Source organism: Balearica regulorum, chromosome Z, assembly GCF_011004875.1.
Source record: "Balearica regulorum gibbericeps isolate bBalReg1 chromosome Z, bBalReg1.pri, whole genome shotgun sequence".
NCBI lineage: Eukaryota > Metazoa > Chordata > Aves > Gruiformes > Gruidae > Balearica > Balearica regulorum.
The window spans coordinates 61149291-61169025 of NC_046220.1; the positions used below are offsets into that span (position 1 = coordinate 61149291).

Consider the following 19735-nt stretch of genomic DNA (forward strand, 5'->3'; position numbering starts at 1 on the left):
GGTGACACTATGACCCGTGAAGTTCTTCACAAGCTCTTGCTATACTCTAACAGATTACGTGCCTCACACTTGGAGACCTCAGAGTTTACTAGCTCCCATCTTAGGGTGTGGGAGGAACAACAAGTGTTATTTACCTTATGGGACCCAGGGAATTAATAGCTTTCAACCTTTGTTTAAGAACTCTCTAGCCACTGGCTTTTATTTTTTTAACTAACTGGTTTTTTTGCTATTCATCCCTTTCTTAATCTGCTCCTCTAATTTCCACCAACATTTGTGAAATTCCACAAAGTCACCTTTTAAATCAGAAATGGTTCTAATAGATAAGTTGAGACTTTGGTACCCATAAGTGAATGCAGAATGTTTTCCCTTTTCCAGAGTATCACTGAAGAAGGCCTATGTATCTGAAATCCCCTTTCCACCCTTCCCTCCTCCCCCTGATGTTTCCTCAGACCATCACAATTACAGACACCTATTACTACATTCCATAATGTAAGCCAAGAATTTATCAGTTAAATAATTTCTTTTCCCTGATGACTGCAAAACACTTCAAGACTATCTTAATTACACTTTATAATCATTCTGAATCAAACTCAGTCAGCATAAGAAGGTTGCTCATGCTATGTAGAGCTATTTGACGCTCTAACAGGTAAAAATATTAAAACTGCGCCAAAGTAACTAGATTTCTTTTAAGGCTACTTAAATACCTGGAACCACCCAAGACTTCCAACAGGCTTTCTGTGGGTACAAAATTCTGAGCTGTGCCTTCAGGTACATTTGAAAACAGCACTCAATAGCTATTCATATCCTTGGGTTCAGCAATAGCTTTTAAGTTATAGCCCTGCTAGACCATCATCTCATGAAAAGTCATTTCACATCACTTCAGGTTAAAAAGGCTGATCATCTCCAGTACCTTCAATGCTCTAAGAAGTTATTCTATTTCCTCTGAGCTTCTAGTTACTTATTTACCTCACTTCCATTTCTGGTCTGCCTAGAGTAAACTCTTCCACAGCACAGTCAAGATGGAATAGAGAAAGATCTTGATTCACCATGAACACGTTCTTCCCCACTGGCATAGCATATATATCTGCAGGGGCTCATTAGTAAGAGTGACAAGTGAGCTGCTACAGGCAAAGCAGTGAACACACCACTGTGAGAGTGTCAGAATATAGGACAGACATGAATGCAAACAAGCTACGTTCAGACCTAAAATAACACAGCAATCTTTCAGACTGTCAGAAAACATGTTAAAAATTACGATTTTGCGCTTCTAATCCTAATTCCTATCTCACTGTTGTTAGTTGTATACCATCCTAAAACAGAAGTGATGAACTTTTGAAATCATTTGCTGAAATGTAGCACAAATTAAAATGTGCTATTACTGTTCACTGAATTCCTTTTATAAGGAGGAACTATACACACAAACTGGTGATTAAAAGAAGTAAAAATAAATGGAATAAGGACTTTTCAAGCAAGAGTCATGGCATTTGGTCAATTATCTTTTGATTTACTTAGATATTGCATGTGTAGACTAAGCAGCATCCCCTCTATATTTCACAAGCATTAGTATGCTAGCAGTACTTCTGAGGTGGAGTCCCTCCAGCTGCCAGGAAAACAGCCATCAAAAAAAAATTAGTAACAAAGAAAATCAGCTTGATAACCAGCCATCAGAGGATGGACTGGTGACAATGCCAGGGAGGCAGATCTAGAAAATGCTTGAACTGCATTAAATACAATGTTGTCTTGACATATGTGCATGCAAGAGTACTTTATTATCATACTCCTAATGGATTTGACAGTTTCAGGAAGGGATATGAACAGTATCCAATTTCCAGAGAGAAATATGCTCAACGCAATCTGGAAAACTAGTTGGATTTCAAGGGATGTTTTCAGCCTCCCTAGTATAGAATTTCTTTTTGTTCTTCTCAGCCTCATCTTTTCCAACACACAAAAAAATAAATAAATTGCAGGGAAGGACTTTTTCCTCATTTAATAAAATCTACAAATCTTTGGAGACTATAAACTTTTTCATTTTCTACTGCATTAAATTTTACCCCCAAAAGAATCTTTATGAAAATATTTATTTTCCTGTATTATTTGTCTAAGAGGTAGATTTTAAAATGACCCAGTAAAGGAAAATTGCAACCTTCCAGAAGTAGACAAAACTATTTGCTTCGGGGATGGGTGAGGGGAAGTGATATGAAAAGTGCAAAATGAATGAAAATCATCAGCCTGCATTTGATATAGCAATTTTTTTTTCAATTACAGCCATATCCAATTTTATCGAGAATATTTACTATATTTTACCAAAAAAAATTCTAATATTTCGGAACAATAAGATACTCATTTTAAAGACATTTTTCATGGGCATCTTGAAGCATTTTAGGAGGTATGCATAGCATAAGACGACATTCACCTTTGGGTCAGATATGTTACCTCCCATCCTCCCATCCATTCCTTCCATTTATTCCTGTGCATTGAAAGTCAATAATATCCTCTCACTGCTGTTCACTCTAAGTCCTTCTGCATTACCTTGCAGTGAGCTGCCATTACTGGGCTGAGGGAAGCATTGGCCCTATGCAGAACTGCAGTGGCATGATCAGAACACAGGACTCAAGCGTCAGGTATCCCTGACTACATGTATAAGTATATGTCCTTGATTAAGTCATATCTCTATTGATCTCATGCTGTTTTAAAAATTAGTGAAGTAGGGATTTTGGTCATTCCCTGGCATTCATAAAAAGTTCAGCTTGTAACATTTGCTCACCAGGCAGCCCAGTTCTCAGCTCATAACTTTCATTGAATGCTTTTTCCGTGGTGTGCCTGCGTAAATTATTGGGGAAAAAATACATACTGGGGTTTTTTATGCTTCAGTTCCACAATGTATTTATACACACGGGTTTGAACAGCCATTAACAGGTTACTTGCAAGCTTGCTTAGAGGCCCTAATACCTCCTTCCTTTTAATAGCTTTGGAAAGTAATCTAACAGCTCCAATAGCTTAAGTTAGAGAGGGCCAGGAGGATATAAGGGAAGAATACCTCTGTGGGACATAGAGAAAAAGAGTAAGTCAGCCTCAAGAAATGAAAAAGGAACTATTTCTTTCAAGCAGTGCAGTTTTACTTGGACAGAAAGTACTTGGCTCCACCATTGAGCTTTCTGCACTGCTCTACTTTCTGTGTAAGGCATCCCTAATCACAGCCAGGGTAGAAAGCAGGTTTCAATGATAATACTGGTGATTCCTGGCAATCAGTCTTGGTCAATCTGTATAGATTTCTTCTTTCACTGGCAGCTCCTTTTTAAGAAGATATCTTTTCCCAGACTTTATGATGGCCCCGTTTCTAAGAAATTATTTGCATGCACAGGCTAACACATCTGCTTATGTTCAGACACATCTAGAGCACACAACTCATAGATACTGCACTGAAATAAGTCGGTGAGCTGTAGTATATGGTTGGAAGAAGGGGGAGGGAAGAAAGGTAAAACATAGTCTGTTTAGCACATCTGAAAATGAGCTCAAGCTCTTTTTAGTTCCAGCAGCTGCCTATAATGGAAAAAATGAAGATTGGCTGTTGCCAGAAAAGTGGGCAGTAAGAAATAACAGATGTGAAATTTCACCATCATCATTGGCTAGGTCAGTCATACAGACAGCTTCAGAGCCAGGGTCCCCATTGGGCTGCAGTGTTCTCAGAGGTACGTTTGCTTTTTAGGCTGCTGAACTGTTCCCCTTGCTTAGCTGAATTTACTCAGCGACCTCACCCATGAATATGATGGACAGGAAATATTCGTGTCCTCGTAAGCATGTGTGGGCTGTGTGTAAAAGCTTCGTGAGTGAAGTTAGTCACTACATTTTCCAAAATAATTTTAACATTTCACTTCTCTCTTCCTCTGTCCCACTCACCCCTCTTTATTTCATGGATGCTTAGGGTGAGGGGGGGAAGAAAAGACAGGTCCTTCAACACAAGATCTTATTACATACGGCTCACAAAGAAAGCAAGATCAAAGAAACCAATCTAATCTGGTGGATAAATTTTCAAGAGAAAAGGCAGTAGTTAAAAAAATGCCCTTCAAAGAATCAACTCCGATTACAGAAGTCATTTTCAGAGAAGAATGAAGTTTCTTGACAGTTTAAAGGGGAAATGATGAATACAAGGTCTGTGGAATACATCACATCAAGAGTGACTTCTGTCAGTTCAATTTGAAAGATTAAGTGGACTTCAATTAAAATTAAATAAAAATTGTATTTAGGCATCAGAAACATGCCTTGAAATTGTAATGTGGATCCCAAAGAGGACTGCTAATTCAGAAAAACCAATTATAAAGCAAGAATAGGAAAAAAAATACTTCCAGTGAAGAATATGTAACAGCAGCAACTAACATCAGCAGAATTGAAGTTGGGCTGTCATATCCATTGCAAGCCATTCTTCTGCTACATTCAAAATCTGGTTGTAAAATGCAGCTCTTAATAAGCCTAGGTTTTCATGCTATGTCTCATCTGGTGTATTTATTACCTATTGCTGAAAGAAACAGTACTACTCTCCCCACCTACTTCCAGCTGCTTATTCCCTTTTTGTCCCTTGTGTTACATCTAGTAATTTCTCAGCCACAGGACAAGCCCGGCCAGCGTAGTTATCTGATGTAGTTTTCCTTAGGCAGTTAGGTTTCTTCATTGAATCAGTTGCTTACCTTGAACTCACCTTCGGGCTGATTCGAGAGAGGGAAAGAACAGGCTGAAGTGGTACTGCCCCTTTTGGCATTAACCTGCAGTTGCGCAAGACCAGCTGCAACATTAAACCCTACTCTGAATAGTATTACTAGCTTTCTTCTTGCAGAATGAATACTCAAGTGTCTTCAGGATTCCACATGACACAGTGATTCCCTGAGAGTTAATGTCACAACATGAGAGAAAGTCTGCAAGCAAAAACAGTAATACTATAGCAACTGGAGGACTGCACAGACACCAAAGGACAGTGAGATGAACTGAGGCACAGTATCTGGACAAAAGACCTTGCAATCTAAACAGACAAAAAGAGTAAGAAATGAATTAACTTCCCTAATATCACTTAGCAGGTTAATAACAGAGGTGGAAATCGAATGCAAGATTCAGGACAGGCAGATCTATCTGCTACGCCACACTCCTTCTTGTGGCTGTGATTGCTATTTACTCACTGCTTGCAGGATGGCATCTTCATGTTGAGAACTGAACTAAGTTCCAGAACTAACAAAATTAAAGTTAGTCATTGTATTTGTTGCTCCATAAGCAAATTATCAGTTCAATGTGGTTTACAGCATCTGAAAGTTCCCAGTGCCTTCCCAAGGAAAAAATTCCAAACCTTAGTATTTTCCTGACTTGGTAACGTGTCCTCTCTCCCTTCTGATGACAGACAAAAGGAAAGAAAGTGAAAAAAAGTCTGCTGCTGTTTTTGTTTCTATTAAATGGAAGTGGGGTACAATTTTGGATTAGTGCTTTAAAAATCACCTTGAAGTTCTCCAAAGAAGGAATAAACAAAGATAAATTATATGAAAAAGAAAACAAAAAGGGAAAGCACAGACACAGGGAAGAGATTGCTCATGGAGAAAAAGCAATACAAATATATAACTTCCTACTTACTCTGTCTGTTAACAAAAACAAGTAAAACCAGCAACACTGGCTACAGCTCCTCTTCTGGCTTCCAGACCTAAGAAATCCACCCTGCCTCTGCTGTTATATACATAATAAAAAACTGTACTGATATTAAAAAACCCCACATATCCCAATCCCAAAATCAACTCCCTGTCCCCATTTGTATTCTGCTGTCAACTACACGGGATTAACATGCAGGGACCTTATTCACCTCAAAACTATTACCAACTTTTCTATCTTGGGCTTAAGACATAGCAGGGCTTCATCAGAAACCTACAACATAATTCCTGACGTCACAAAGCACTGTCATGAGGCAGACAAAGTTCAGCACATAGATAAGATGATGGCTAGAACACCTTGAGCAAACCACAGCTTTCCTATCTCTGCAGGTTATCATGACATGAGGAAAGACCTTCAGAAAGACACTGCTTGCTTTCCTTCACCTTGGTCTCTCCCAGTTGTTCCCAAGGCAAGAAGCACAACACTTATCCTCCAGTGCCAAATGGGACACCATGCAGGAAAGCTAAGTATTATTACATATTATGACCTATTAGGGCCAGTTCTTTTTAATGTTTTCATAAAGGACTTGGATGTAGGACTAGAAGGTGTTGTAAGCAAGTTTGCAGATGACACCAAATTGGGAGGAGCTGTTGATTCCGTCGAGGGTGGAGAGGTCTTGCAGAGAGATCTGGACAGATTGGAGAACTGGGCAATCACCAACCACATGAGGTTTAACAAGGGCAAGTGCTGGATTCTGCACCTGGGAAGGGGCAACCCTGGCTATACATACAGACTGGGTGATGAGATGCTGGAGACCAGCCAAGCTGAAAGGGACTTGGGGGTCTTGGTCAACAGCAAGTTGAACATGAGTCAACACTGTGCCCAGGCTGCCAGGAAGGCCAACCGTATCCTGGGGTGCATCAAGCATGGCTTTGCTAGCCGGTCCAGGGGAGTGATTGTCCCACTCCACACTGCGCTGGTGCGGCCTCACCTCGAGTACTGCGTGCAGTTTTGGGCGCCACAATACAAAAAGGACATAAAACTATTGGAAAGTGTCCAAAGGAGGGCAACAAAGATGGTGAAGGGTCTAGAGGGGAAGATGTATGAGGAGAGGCTGAAGTCCCTTGGTTTGTTCAGCCTAGAGAAGAGGAGACTGAGGGGAGACCTCATCATGGCCTACAGCTTCCTCATGAGGGGGAGCGAAGGGGCAGGTGCTGATCTCCTCCCTCTGGTGACCAGCAATAGAACCCGAGGGAACAGCATGAAGCTGCAATGGGGGAGGCTTAGGTTGGATATCAGGAAAAGGTACTTCACTGAGAGGGTGGTCAGGCACCGGAACAGACTCCCCAGGGAAGCACCAAACTTGACTGAGTTCAAGAAGCATCTGGACAACGCTCTCAGTCATATGCTCTGATTCAGCTGATCCTGTGTGGAGTCAGGAGTTGGACTCGATGATCCTTATGGGGCCCTTCCAACTCAGGATACTCTACAATTCTACGATTCTATGACCTGAAGAGGAACTGGACTGGCTGGTCAAAACATTTATTTTCATGTAACACAGAGGAATATTTGTCACATCACCTGGCATGTTCCAGAGTAGCTGGGAAGCCAAAAGTCCATAGTTCAAGAACTGCACTTATGTATCAACCTGTAGCAAAAATACTGGCAACTGACTGGTGAAATTTCAGCTACTAAAAGAGGGGATCAAACGTCCAAATCTTCAGGGACTAGTGTCACCATCAATCATCAGAGTCCCTAAGCTAACATTCCCCAAACCACATTAACGCCTGCTGCCTTCCAGAGATGTCCAACATCAACATCTAGTGCAGCATCTGACCTTTGCTGAGGCATTTCACTGGAGTGTGGATCACCATCAGATGTGATGTGCAAGTCCTGGTGGGAGTTTAGCACCCCTGCACTAAGCAGTCAATTCTTGATTAATATTATTTTAATTTTACATATAATAACTGGTGCTTGTTGCCCAATACAATTTTGGAGTCTTTCATGTTTATTAGAAAACGCATTATAAGCCTGTATCCTACTGACATTGCAATAAAAAGAACATACGTGCAAATCAGGGAGTATGTGAATGCTCTTATAATTAAATTGAAAGCTTGGGGAGAAAAAGAAGAGGAAAAAGTAAGCAAAATACCAATGATTTCATTAAGAGCTTATCAGAAGGTAATTTTAGCCTTTACATTTCTATCATCTCAGTTGTTTATTTCTTGCTTCCAGTTACAATTTTATTAATTATTTTATTGCAACTATGTGAAAATTTTTATGGAATTAAGTGCTTACCTATTTTCAAATGTTTCCCCAAGACAATGGGGAATGCCTATGCAATGCCTATGAAGAAAAATCAGACAACTAGGCCTTTGCTGTGCTCATTAGCACATCTAGAGAGAAACTACTTTATTTATATATTTCATTAGGAAGGGAAAGTTATAATTTCAACTTTCTTTCAACATATTAGATCTACACAGCGCTAATTTTGTTAACTGTGCAATTTTACCATCCCACTACACTCAACCCTCTACATTGGCTTCCCACCTCCTGCTGCTGACAGTTGCTCAAGTCAATGTTTAAGTTAGCTTCATGTTCTTAATACACATGTTAGTGTTTTTGTTATGTTGCTAAGTGTTATAGGGCTTCCTTCTTAACTGGTCCGAAGCACATTACTATAAAATAGGTCATATTATCTGTAACACTACCCAAGAAGCCATTTTAAATTAAAAGTCTCTTTAATTCTAAACTAGCAGCTTCTTAAAGAGCATTGAACTTGAAAGAATGAATATCTATACTGGTTGTTAGATAAAGCTATATAAACTGCCTACAATGTAACACCACCAGATAGAGCTCCATGCAGTACACAGTTCAGTTGTCAGCCCTACCAACTGCTGTTAAAAGTTTGGCATCTCAATCTGTATGATTGCAATCTGTAACACGAGCAAGGTTCCAGTTTAGCAAAAGCTGGTGCTTCAGCTTTTTCCCTGTTAAACAAAACTCTTAAACTCCTCCTTAGTTTCTAAACAAATATAATTTTAACTGTATTTTAATAGCCCTTGCACATATCTTCTGATTCTCTGGTGAATCGGAGCCTCATATCAGAGCATTCCACCAGAACAGCCAGCAAATTAATCATAAAATAATAAGTATCAGCACTCTGTAAAGAAAGAAATTATTTCAGTTTGAAGTCATGCAATTAGATGTCAGTAAAAAACCAGAAGTTGCTTCACGCGAATTATTAAATTGTTTATAAGACTACTTTTAAACACACTTAAGTCACCAATGAGCAGCAGTCATAAGCAAGCTTTGGAGTTACTTTTAAAAACACTGAGTATATTTTAAACAATAGGTATGTTTAGCTAGACAAAAGGCTAATTTTTATTTTCAGAATGTTTGGGACAAGTGACTTCTGAACACCAGGCATGTGATATTATCAGATCCTACACATGAAGAGGCACAGACCAGAATTGTCCATTGTACACTTGTAAAGAAACACTGCAATAGTTTCAGCTTTTTGTAGGATTACGTAATACATGCACTGGAGTGGTACCTGATCGGTTAACACATTTGTTTCAACGTAGATGAATGTTGTTTAGGTCTTTCTGGTATCCACCGTGACCAAAAATATCCTAGATAACTCAACACATTCAAAGTGAGCAAGGACCTGTAACATTTTTTCTAGAGTACTAAGTGAACTAATATAAATACCAGAAAATGTACCACTTATTTTTGAGGACTCTTGAATGCCCTGGCAAACACTTACAGCAGCAGGAAAGAACAAGTTTCATTCTACCAAGAAGGAGGAATAAGGTAGATGGAAAGCGCACAGGAACTATCAATTCCTTCCACTTGTGCACTCATGACACATGAATGCAGCAGCTTAGTCCTCAGAATTGTCAGGGGGTGGAGGATGGGGGCAGGGGCAGGACAATAGATAAACAGTAGGCAAAAAGGAACTATACAAAGTTAACCGACAAATTCACTTAAAATTCACTTATTTGTTTCTATAGGTAAAACTGAAGCAGAAATAGAAAGGAGAGAGTAAATATGGAACTGCATGAAGGTAAACATTCTAAACTGATAAATTCCTTCAAAATTTTAACTAAATGGTATTTCCAGAAATTAGGAACTATACAGACATAATCTTCAGCAGTCATTAAAGCAAAAAACAAGACAAAAACAAGGCAAGAGTTTCTCACTGTATTGCATTTGGTTCTTCATCACCAAAGTCAACAGCACATACAACCAAATGCATAGGAGTTAAAAACTTACATTTGCTGCCAACAGCACTGAAATCAAACAAGATCCCATAAATACAAAATATTTCACATAAACCAGCTCTTCTATGGAAAACAGAGAAACAGAAATATTACATTATTCCAAATAACTATCTCTTGGCAAGAAAATGTAGTTGCTTTTTGAAAGTATTATTATTATTGCTATTACTACTATTAAGTACAATTAACAGTTGGTGAGTTTATCTCTACAATTTGTAAGGCTCTCTATGCCAGCCTACACCTGCAGCCAAGGAAGTGCAAACAACACACTTATAAACACATTACTAAACAAAATTCACTTTAAAAAGTTTTTGGAATTTTTAAAGTTCTTCCTTAGATCCTTCCTGCGTTCTTCTCTAGTCACAACAGGTTGTCCTGGCTCTGGCAAGGATAGGTACATAATTGGCACATAGGATGCAAAGAATCAGCAATTAACAGGGTGTAGGGGATCATCAAAGTGATCTATCTTCACAACAGACACCACAATTGCAGAGGGGGAATTAAGAATCACAGGCATAAGCTTGGGGGTTTAAAGAATGAAAAAATTCATCTTGCAGTAATTTATTAATTTACCATAGGTTTCCATGTATTCTAGAATGACATCTGATTTCATAACTGCTTAATGTATACACTGGTGTGATTCTGAGAAGTCTGGGATTCAGGCATCATTCACTTAATATAATGGGTCACAGTGTATTTTACGGCTTCAACAAGTAGAGATTGAACTACTCTGCTTGAAATACGTATTTTCTAAATCAAGGTGGTGGTGGTGGTTGTGAGGAGGTTTCACTTATCAAAAACAGTCACTGAGACTACCTCCTCTTTGCTTTCTTAAAATCTCTGCTTAAAAAAGTCAGAGGAATGCTCTGAACAGGAACTTGGTGCTCAGAAGAAAGTATTCAAAAGGCATAACCTACTGCACATCTTCCATCCCTCAAACAGCAGTCACACTTCAGAGTCAGACAGCATGTGAAAATATCAGATAAAACAAACTGAATTTAATTTACTCACCACTCTTCCAAGTCCTTAGGTCTTGGTCAACCACTTCAGATGCCTGGCACTACCTAGAGAAATAATTGATGTAAAATGTAAGAAAGGTACAGAGCCAAAAACATTAAAACAATATTTATGATTAGCATTGGTGGCTGGAACAGTACAACTCCGCTTGTAAGAGATTATATGCACATGGGTAACATTTCATGACCAGGATACTTCTGCTTTGCTAGAAATGCAGCATTCTAGGCATCACTCAAACCACTAAGGAGCTAAGTAAAATAAGCATATGTGAAGGAATAAACCACTAAGCATGCACAAAATTGTATCTTTTTCTCTTCCTCTATTTTACTAATAAAGTATGCTAAGATTTGAAAATGCATTTAAAATTGTTTATTCCAATTTATAACATTTTAAAATCAGTCATGACTTAGGAAGAACTCCAAAAGTTCCTAAACTACTGGAATAAAAACCTAAACTACATAGCATGTTCATCCCACAAGCTCATGAAACCTCCAAACCCCTTCCATGACCCCACATGCGTATTTCATAGAATTCAGCAAGGACAAACATGAAGTCCTGTACCTGAGATCAGCTAATCCCTTGGACAGGCTGGGCACTGACTACCCAGCACGCAGCTCTCTGAAATGGAATATCAAGCCAAGAATATCCTGGGGTATATCTACAGGCTAAGCTCCCACTAATAAGGGATTATTCGCCTTTAGCCAGCTCTCCAGGACTACATACCTGGAACACCACATCCAGTTTTGGACGTCTAGTTCCAAAAAGTAATAAAATAAGGTGATAAAGGTAAGATAAAGTTGATTCAGTGATGCTAAACTACAGGATTTCCCACAATAAATGCTGCATTCTTATATACACATCAGGACAAGATATATGAAGAGCCTCCCCTTAAATAAAAGAATAAAGTGAGCCAGAAGGTCAGTAGACTCTAACAAAGAGAGACAATTTGGCCTTGGTGAAGATGGTTTAACAACAGAAAACTCGGTGCAGAACTCCTAACAAAGTGTGCACCTGAGGACAAAGGAGAACATACTGGGAGCACTGGAAAGTCAAGCAGGATTTAAAACAGCCTCTGAATTCCTGGCACAGAGAATGTTCCTCCAGAAAAAAAAAAAAAAATGGACTGCACTAAGTAGCTGTGATTAAGCCAACTTTTCTCTTCTGTCTCAAAAGCAGTTAAAAGTGGCAATGAAAATATAGCAGTGTTAACAGAGACAGACTACATTTCAAGAACAAAAAAGGCCGAATTGTTTTCTTTTAGACTCAAGTACCCAAGAATCCAGGATCAATTTGAAGTATATAAAAATGATGGATTGCTCGGACAATCAGAATTAAGTGGTGTTATTAAGGAAAATTTCCTTGCCTGGAGTATGAGTTCCCTAAGAAAAAGCTGTATGGGCAGGGTAAGACAGGATCAGCCCATCAAGGAGGCTGTAGAAGAGCCTTCTCTCACAGATTCATCCGCCTGCCAAAGGCATAGCAATAATCTTCCTCACCCGCACACAAGAAATTAAAAAAAAAGAGAAAGCAAGTTTTACATTAAAAAGAAATGCTCTTTTATGCCACCACATTTGTGACAAAGCTAACAAGAAGAAACTCCACATGCCTTCCACTGCCCCTTCACCACACAGGCAGTGTGCACTTTCATTATGCTGTAGATAGCCAAAATGAAATTCAAATCCTCCCAAACAAATCAGAATGAGAAAAACACACGTATGCTTTCACTCTTTCTCTCAGAAGCTCTTTCTTACAAATTTTTGCAATAGCTCAGATGGATTTCTACAACAGTTGGCAAAATTACATAAAATCCATTTCTTCCTTTCTACTCAACTAGCTATAAATTTGACTGCATCAACTCCACTCTACACAAAAAAACCCCAAAAACAACCACCCACAAAAACCCCAAAACACCAAAAAAACCATTACAATCTTCATTTTTATCTCCTTTCTCAGATGCAAGGGAGAAATGTTGAATTCAGAGAGAAAGAGTCTCTATACCAAGCAGGGTCATTGATTTGAAAGTTTTTTATTTACAGTCAACAAGAGAAGCAAATAGGCTGCACACTGTTAAGAGAATGCAGTTGGTTTGATAACATCCCTGTGTCACATACCCTGGCTTTGTACACAACAGGAATTGGGTATACTAAGGCTTCCCAGCAAAAATAAACTAAAAAAAGAATACAGATATATCCACTGTATCTTAAAATATGCTTTTCAAGTAGCTTTTTCTCCAGATATACTACTGTGTGATATTTCCATGTATTACATAACAGCAAGTGTCCAAATCAAAGACATATTTACTTACTTCAGGAAGGTTTGTATGACCAGTTATGTCACTATGAATAGAAGTAATGCATTCAATGGGTTCTTTGTCTTTTGCTATCAATGCATAACAGTATAAAATTAAAAAAAACCCCATACTATTTCATAGGCGTCATTAAGGCTACTTTCAGAAATAACAGCAAAACAAAAAGCGGAAAGTATTTTCTTTAGGAATATACTCCTGGCAGGTTAAAACAAAACAAAACTTTAAATGAATTACAATGCTAAACTCCATAGGAAATTAACAGCTCAAGATACAACAGGTTTTTGTAACGTTTCTTCTCGGATTGATTATTCTTTGTTTCATATAAACCCACAAAAAAAATTATCCAGTTTTGCTTTTTGCATTATCTACCTGATTTGTTCAACCTAGAAGGTCATGCTACATATCTGTATGTATGCAATTTAAAGAAAATTCAAAAGAGCATACCGTATAGAGCAACATAATTTGCAGCTATTTCAATGAGAACAAAAAAAATCTCACTTTTTTACACCACAAAAAATATTTCAGCAAAATGCACCTGCCCTGAAGTTTACACCTAATAAAAGCCAGATGTACTTCTAATACACTGCTTATCCCTGTTCTTAGTGCCTGTTTTCCCACTGCACCACCTTAACCAAGAAAGTGGTACAACACAGTTTTACACATCATTAAAATGTTTAAACCAAATATTACATTTTTATAATCCTAGCAATTCCCACAAAACTAAACAGAATAAATACAGAAGCATTAAGAGACCAGCACTGTGAATGAAAGATCCCTCTTTGCCTGTTGCCTGATAGAGTAAGCACCTGAGTGATAAGTGAATCAAATTACCACATTTCTTTAACAAGTCAGTCATTACTAACTGAGGCAAAAGATATGCAAATTTATTTTAGTAAAGTTATTCTCTAAAATGAGTTTTGTCTTCTAGTGGTTATTTTACCTAAGCATAAAACTTTATTTGAAGTTAGTAATACATAACACCAGCCAGGAGCCTGATCCCACATTCACTGAAATCACTGGGAGCTCTTTACTGTTACCCATGAGAATAAAAGGACATAAATTGTTTACTTTAAAGGTGGTGTAAAAGCACTTAACAAATTCACTTTACAACATGCTTCTTCAGTCACATCTCTGTGTCACAGGGATAGTAAAGCAAAAAGGCGAGTCCCACTCCCACTGCAGCACCGTGAGTTACGCCACAGCCAGCCCTTTGAGCTGGCAGAGGTGATGTGTTGTATGGAGCAAGACCAAGGCAGCCAAACCCAGCAGCTTCACAGCAGTATCTCCCGCAAGAACATCCACAGTCACTGAAAGTGTTCATTGCCTCCATTTTGGCCATAAATTTGCTCTAGGCGGCTGCAGCTTGGCCCCCACTGAGAGGCACCAGACAAGAAGTGACTCAGAAAGCAGCTTCACCCCAGGTTCAGCACTGTTCAGCTACTTGCTGCCTGCGTGCAGATGGTGAGAGAAACAGGTCCCATGGACAGCCCAGCGGTCATCAGGCAAAGGCAGGATCCAGGTCAACCCCACAGCAGCTGGGACTAGAACAGGAACACTGGTAATACAGCTCCAACACAGACTGATGGCCACAGGCTGGGCTGAAACAGGCTCCTAGGCCCACAGGCAGGAGCACTGGCAGGACCTAGGACAAGCCAAGGCCCATTAGTGCCCCAGGGGCCATGATGTTGTGTTGCTAATTAAATACTCTAACCAGTAGCATGCTCCTCAGCAATGAGCTAAAATCACTTGGCAAGCTTAGGCTATTCTTCTTCCTAAATGTCAGCTGTCTTAATAAATAACAACTTCTGATGAGTATTATTAGCATCCAAATTATTGCCCCCAGATTACCACACATGTGGCCTGCAAAACACAGATTTTACAAATGCAGCCGTCTGCTGGCAGAAGTGGAACAAAATTACTCCAAAGGAGACAGCTCAGTTATCTTTTCCTGAAGGCCTGGAGATGGTAACTGTGGAGTTAAGGCATAAGCAATAAACACACTGTTTTATTTAATAGGTAGACAGCCTAAGCCTGTTGCAGAAGGCTGCAGAGCTACATCATTGTGATAGTCTGGGAAAAAAAGACATGTTATCTCACACACACACTCTTTTTAAACCAGCAGCTAAAGGGTTTGTTTCGTTTTCACTCCAACACTTCCTTCTTAGGCCGAAGTTAAGAGTATCATCCTAGTGACGCAAACTGTGACTATTACAAATCAATGAAGCAATCATTAAAATGTCCAAAGTACCTTATAAAATTCCTGTGTTTTCCAGTACTCCTGCACCATGATTGAATTAGGAACCTGTTTGTTTTGTGGTTTCAGCCTAAATAAAAAACTGCCTTGAGCGCAATCCTCCTCTCCCCCACAAAGAAAACCAGACGTAACATTCAACCTCCATCTAACAAAGCAACTAAACACAGAACTAGGGACTGACTTACCAAGACACTGTGTTGGTTTTGCGTGGCAAGGTTTTGGTAGTGGGGGGCTACAGGGGTGGCTTCTGTGAGAAGCTGCTAGAAGCTTCCCCTGTGTCTGACAGAGCCAACGCCAGCTGGCTCCAAGACGGACCCACCGCTGGCCAAGGCCAAGCCAATCAGCGCCTCTGTGATAACATATTTAAGAAAGAGAAAAACAGTTAGAGAGCACTTTTGCAGCCAGAGAGAGGAGTGAGAAGATGTAAGAACATCTGCAGACACCAAGGTCAGTGCAGAAGGAGGGGGAGGAGGTGCTCCAGGCGCCGGAGCAAGATTCCCCTGCAGCCGGTGGTGAAGACCATGGTGAAGCAGGCTGTCCTCCTGCAGCCCATGGAGGAAGGATGAGGGGGTGTAGAGATTCCACCTGCAGCCCGTGGAGGACCCCACACCAGAGCAGGTGGAGACACCTGAAGGAGGCTGTGACCCCATGGGAAGCCCAGGCTGGAGCAAGCTCCTGGCAGGACCTGTGGATCCGTGGAGAGAGGAGCCCAGGCCAGAGCAGGTTTGCTGACAGGACTTGTGACCCCGTAGGGGACCCATGCTGGAGCAGTTTGCTCCTGAAGATCTGCACCCCGTGGAGGAGACTCATGTTGGAGAAGGTCGTGAAGGACTGTGTCCCGTGAGAGGGACCCCACGCTGGAGCGGGGGAACAATGAGTCCTCCCCCTGAGGATGAAGAAGCGGCAGAAACACCGCATGATGAACTGACTGTAACCCCCACTCCCCGTCCCCCTGTGCCGCTGGGGGGGCTGGAGGTTGAAGCCGGGAGTGAAGTTGAGCCCGGGAAGATGGAAGGGGTGGGGGGAGGTGTTTTTAAGATTTGGTTTTATTTCTCATTCCTCTACTCTGTTTTGCTTAGTAATAAATAAGATGAATTCCCTCTCTAAGTTCGGTCTGTTTTGCTCGTGATGATAATTAGAGAATGATCTCTCCCTGTCCTATCTCAACCCGTAAGGTTTTTTTCATTGCACCTTTTCTCCCCTGTCTGGTGAATGAGGGGAGTGATAGAGCGGCTCTGGTGGGCACCTGGCCCTCAGCCAGGGTCAACCCACCACAGACACAAAAAAGCTGTTAAGATTCCCCAAAATACAATTTCAAACTTCTCTACGGTGTCCGGAAAACAACATTGTTTACCTTAAGCATATATTCTATATTGGACTAATTTCCATGCCTTCATCATGGCTTTCATCTTCATAGATGCAAATTAAAAAAAACACATAAAAAGTAGCTTAGTGAATTAAAGCACCCACAGGTGCTACCTGTGACCTTCCACCAGTGAAAAGCTGCTTTTTAATCACAAAACACTTAAGTGATTCATGTAGTGATTTTGTAACAAAATCCAGAGCTCATGCCATTCAATTTGTCTTCGAAGCAAAGTTCCTTCTATCGAAAATAGTCTATCTGGACAGTATCCAACCAATAGGCCTGTCATGCAAGCAAGACCTTAATTCAAATCTAAAAATACTGCTTAAAGCACATCAGCTTGTTTACTTTCAGCTCTTCTCCAGCTTGTGTCTCAGAACTGATATTCAGTTTTGTAAAAAACAAAAACCAAAACCCAACATAAAAAAAATTAAGAGGAGACCATAAGCAACATTCCATGTGCCTTCCCTGAGTGTTTCAGTAAAACCATGCTATGGAAATGAAAATCCTTATTCAAGTATTATCTTATCAAGTCTTACCTGCCCAGTTTTCTGACTCTGGAGAACATCCTGCAGTTTCTACAGAAAGTCCTGAGCCATCTCCATCCAGCTTGCTTTTCCAACAGGAGCTTACAAGCCTACAAAGAGGCATTCCTTTGCTGCTAACCCAAGGAAGGGAAAATGAGCTAGCCACTGCTCAGTAAGAGTTAAAAATTATACTCAGTTTGCAGATGGAAGAGTTAGTCCCAGAATGGTGGGAATTGAACAGCAATTAAGAAATGTGTTCACTGTGGTTTTGTTTACCACAAAGAAGCTTGCCTTTGCCTTTTTAATTTTTGTCATTTTAAGCTTTCTCTGGAGCCAGTTTGCTTAAACACTGCTGGAGAGACGATCTTCTTTCCAGAAATGTCCTGGTAATACAAGAAATAAAACGTCTGGGTTTAGCTTTTCCTGAAGACTGTCACAGCACAGACTTTGTAAGAAGTCCTAATTATTCTTTAAATTCTTCTAAAAATTCTTTATATTATTTTTTCAAATAAATTTCTCAGTAAAACTGAGATACAACTTTTTGACAAGTTATGAGTTCTGAGTGAGAACATTTTATTTTCCCTAGATTTCTACTATACTTTCTACTACCTAAAAGAAGATTGTGAAAGATTGTCCTCACATATAGATGTGCACACTAAGAGGAGAATCACATCTGAAAAGGAGTCCAGATTCAGAGGGCAAAAAGCAGAAACTGAAATCTCTTTTCTTCTCCCTTTCAAGGGCAGTTAAGTTCTTTAAAGAATAAACTTATGACTTTTTAAAAACCATACCAATTGTTACCTTTACCATTTCCTATACAAAGGTACTTGCAAGGCTGAACTGGAGTGTCATAGGCCAATTTCAGACTCAGATAATAGGCCGCAGAATAATCCATGAAGGATTCAATTCAAATAGAACCAGCTGGCAGGGGGAGGCAGCTACCTGACTTTTTTTTTACCCCTCTTTCCCAGCTGAGGGTAAAACTGACCATTGTCTTCAGAGGTGCCTTCCAACCTGTATAATTCTAAGTACAAATTACCGAATATAAATTTTAGTCAGACATGTTTCTTGGGCTTCCTGCTTGCTTATCTTCTATCACTGATTAAGCTTTACATTCCCAAATGTAGATATTCAATGTTCAAGAAAGTTTATGGTAAAATTGTAAGATGATCCCCTAAAATTCTTTACTGAAACTAATGAGATGTTTACCTGACCCAAACTTTTAAGTTTGATGCAAAAACTTTTTAAATTCTGTGATGTCTTCTCCCTTAACTTTTACCAAAACTGTGGGAATGAAAGAAAATTCCTTGCTTTCCTCATGTCTCCAACTGAGAAACTGAGTTGGTGCTATCAATTAGTTCACTTAACTTCAGCTCATTTTTTATCTTAACACCCCCCCAAACCCCCCCCCCAAAAACCCCAAACCACTGTACTTTCTCATTAAACAATTATTTTCTAAATTAAAGCAATGAATAGGAAAAAAAAATAATCTTGCAGTCCAGGTGGCATTCTCCACCAGATTCACTGAGTTTTAAAGTTTACTGGCAGCTTGAATTCCTAGAGAATGTTTTTTTTTAATATGCATATATCATTTTGAGAAGAGGAAGACCTTCAGAAGCATTTCATAACTGATCTTGAGCCTGCTGGGCAATACTTCTAACAAGATATTGGAGGTAATGAATGCCAGTGTAATCTTGGAATATATCAAAAAAGTTATCAACAGCCCAGAGGACAGTATTACCAGTTGCTGAAGACAGTGACATCTTTCTCTGAACACTACAAACAATTCTTGCTGTCCATAAGTGAGGGGCAGGTGAAGACATCCAAGTTGTAATAGGAACACAGAAGGAATAGTGTACTGATCAAGGGAAGAGAGCTATGAAAAGATATAAGGTCTTGCCTTCTTTAGCCTAAAAAAAAGGTGACAAAAATTAAGTATAATTGTTTCCTACAGTTACTGTAGGCAGCTAATCAGCAAGGAGAAAGAAGAAATATTAACATTGAAAGCCAACATTGCAGCAGGAACAAAATAACTGTGAATTGACTGTGAATACACTTAAAATGCAGGTTAAGAGATGGTTTAGAAATCATCTGAAAGAGTAAGATTCTGCAACAGCCTTTCAGCAACAAAAGCAGAGGCAAGAAAACTTCCTAGTTTTAAGTCTGAGGCTGATGACATGATAAAAGGAATTGCAAACAATCTGATTGCCTGCAATAACAAGGGAACAAACTGCCTTAGGAGGGCCTTATCATCCAAAGATCTGTACATATTTTAGAGTATGTTAGCATACCTTCCAATCACCTCTCAAAAAGTAGGTATTTAATAGCTTAAAGTCACCTCAAACTCCACAGTTAAAACCAAGA

At 39.6% G+C, this 19735-nt stretch overlaps 1 protein-coding gene across 5 annotated transcripts in view; it reads right to left on the reverse strand.

Moving 5' to 3' along the window:
* The window catches only part of LHFPL2 (LHFPL tetraspan subfamily member 2), a 131799-nt gene that overhangs the window by 54928 nt on the left and 57136 nt on the right, over positions 1 to 19735 (reverse strand). For 3 of the 5 annotated variants that reach the window (XM_075740563.1, XM_075740557.1, XM_075740556.1), the window contains one exon: positions 10914 to 10966. The exons of 1 other annotated variant lie outside the window; for it this stretch is intronic. The gene's annotated coding sequence lies outside the window, so the exon portion shown is untranslated. Of the gene's footprint in view, positions 1 to 10913; positions 10967 to 17383; positions 17403 to 19735 lie in introns of those variants that run through there. One more of the 5 variants, XM_075740558.1, reaches the window with a different exon arrangement.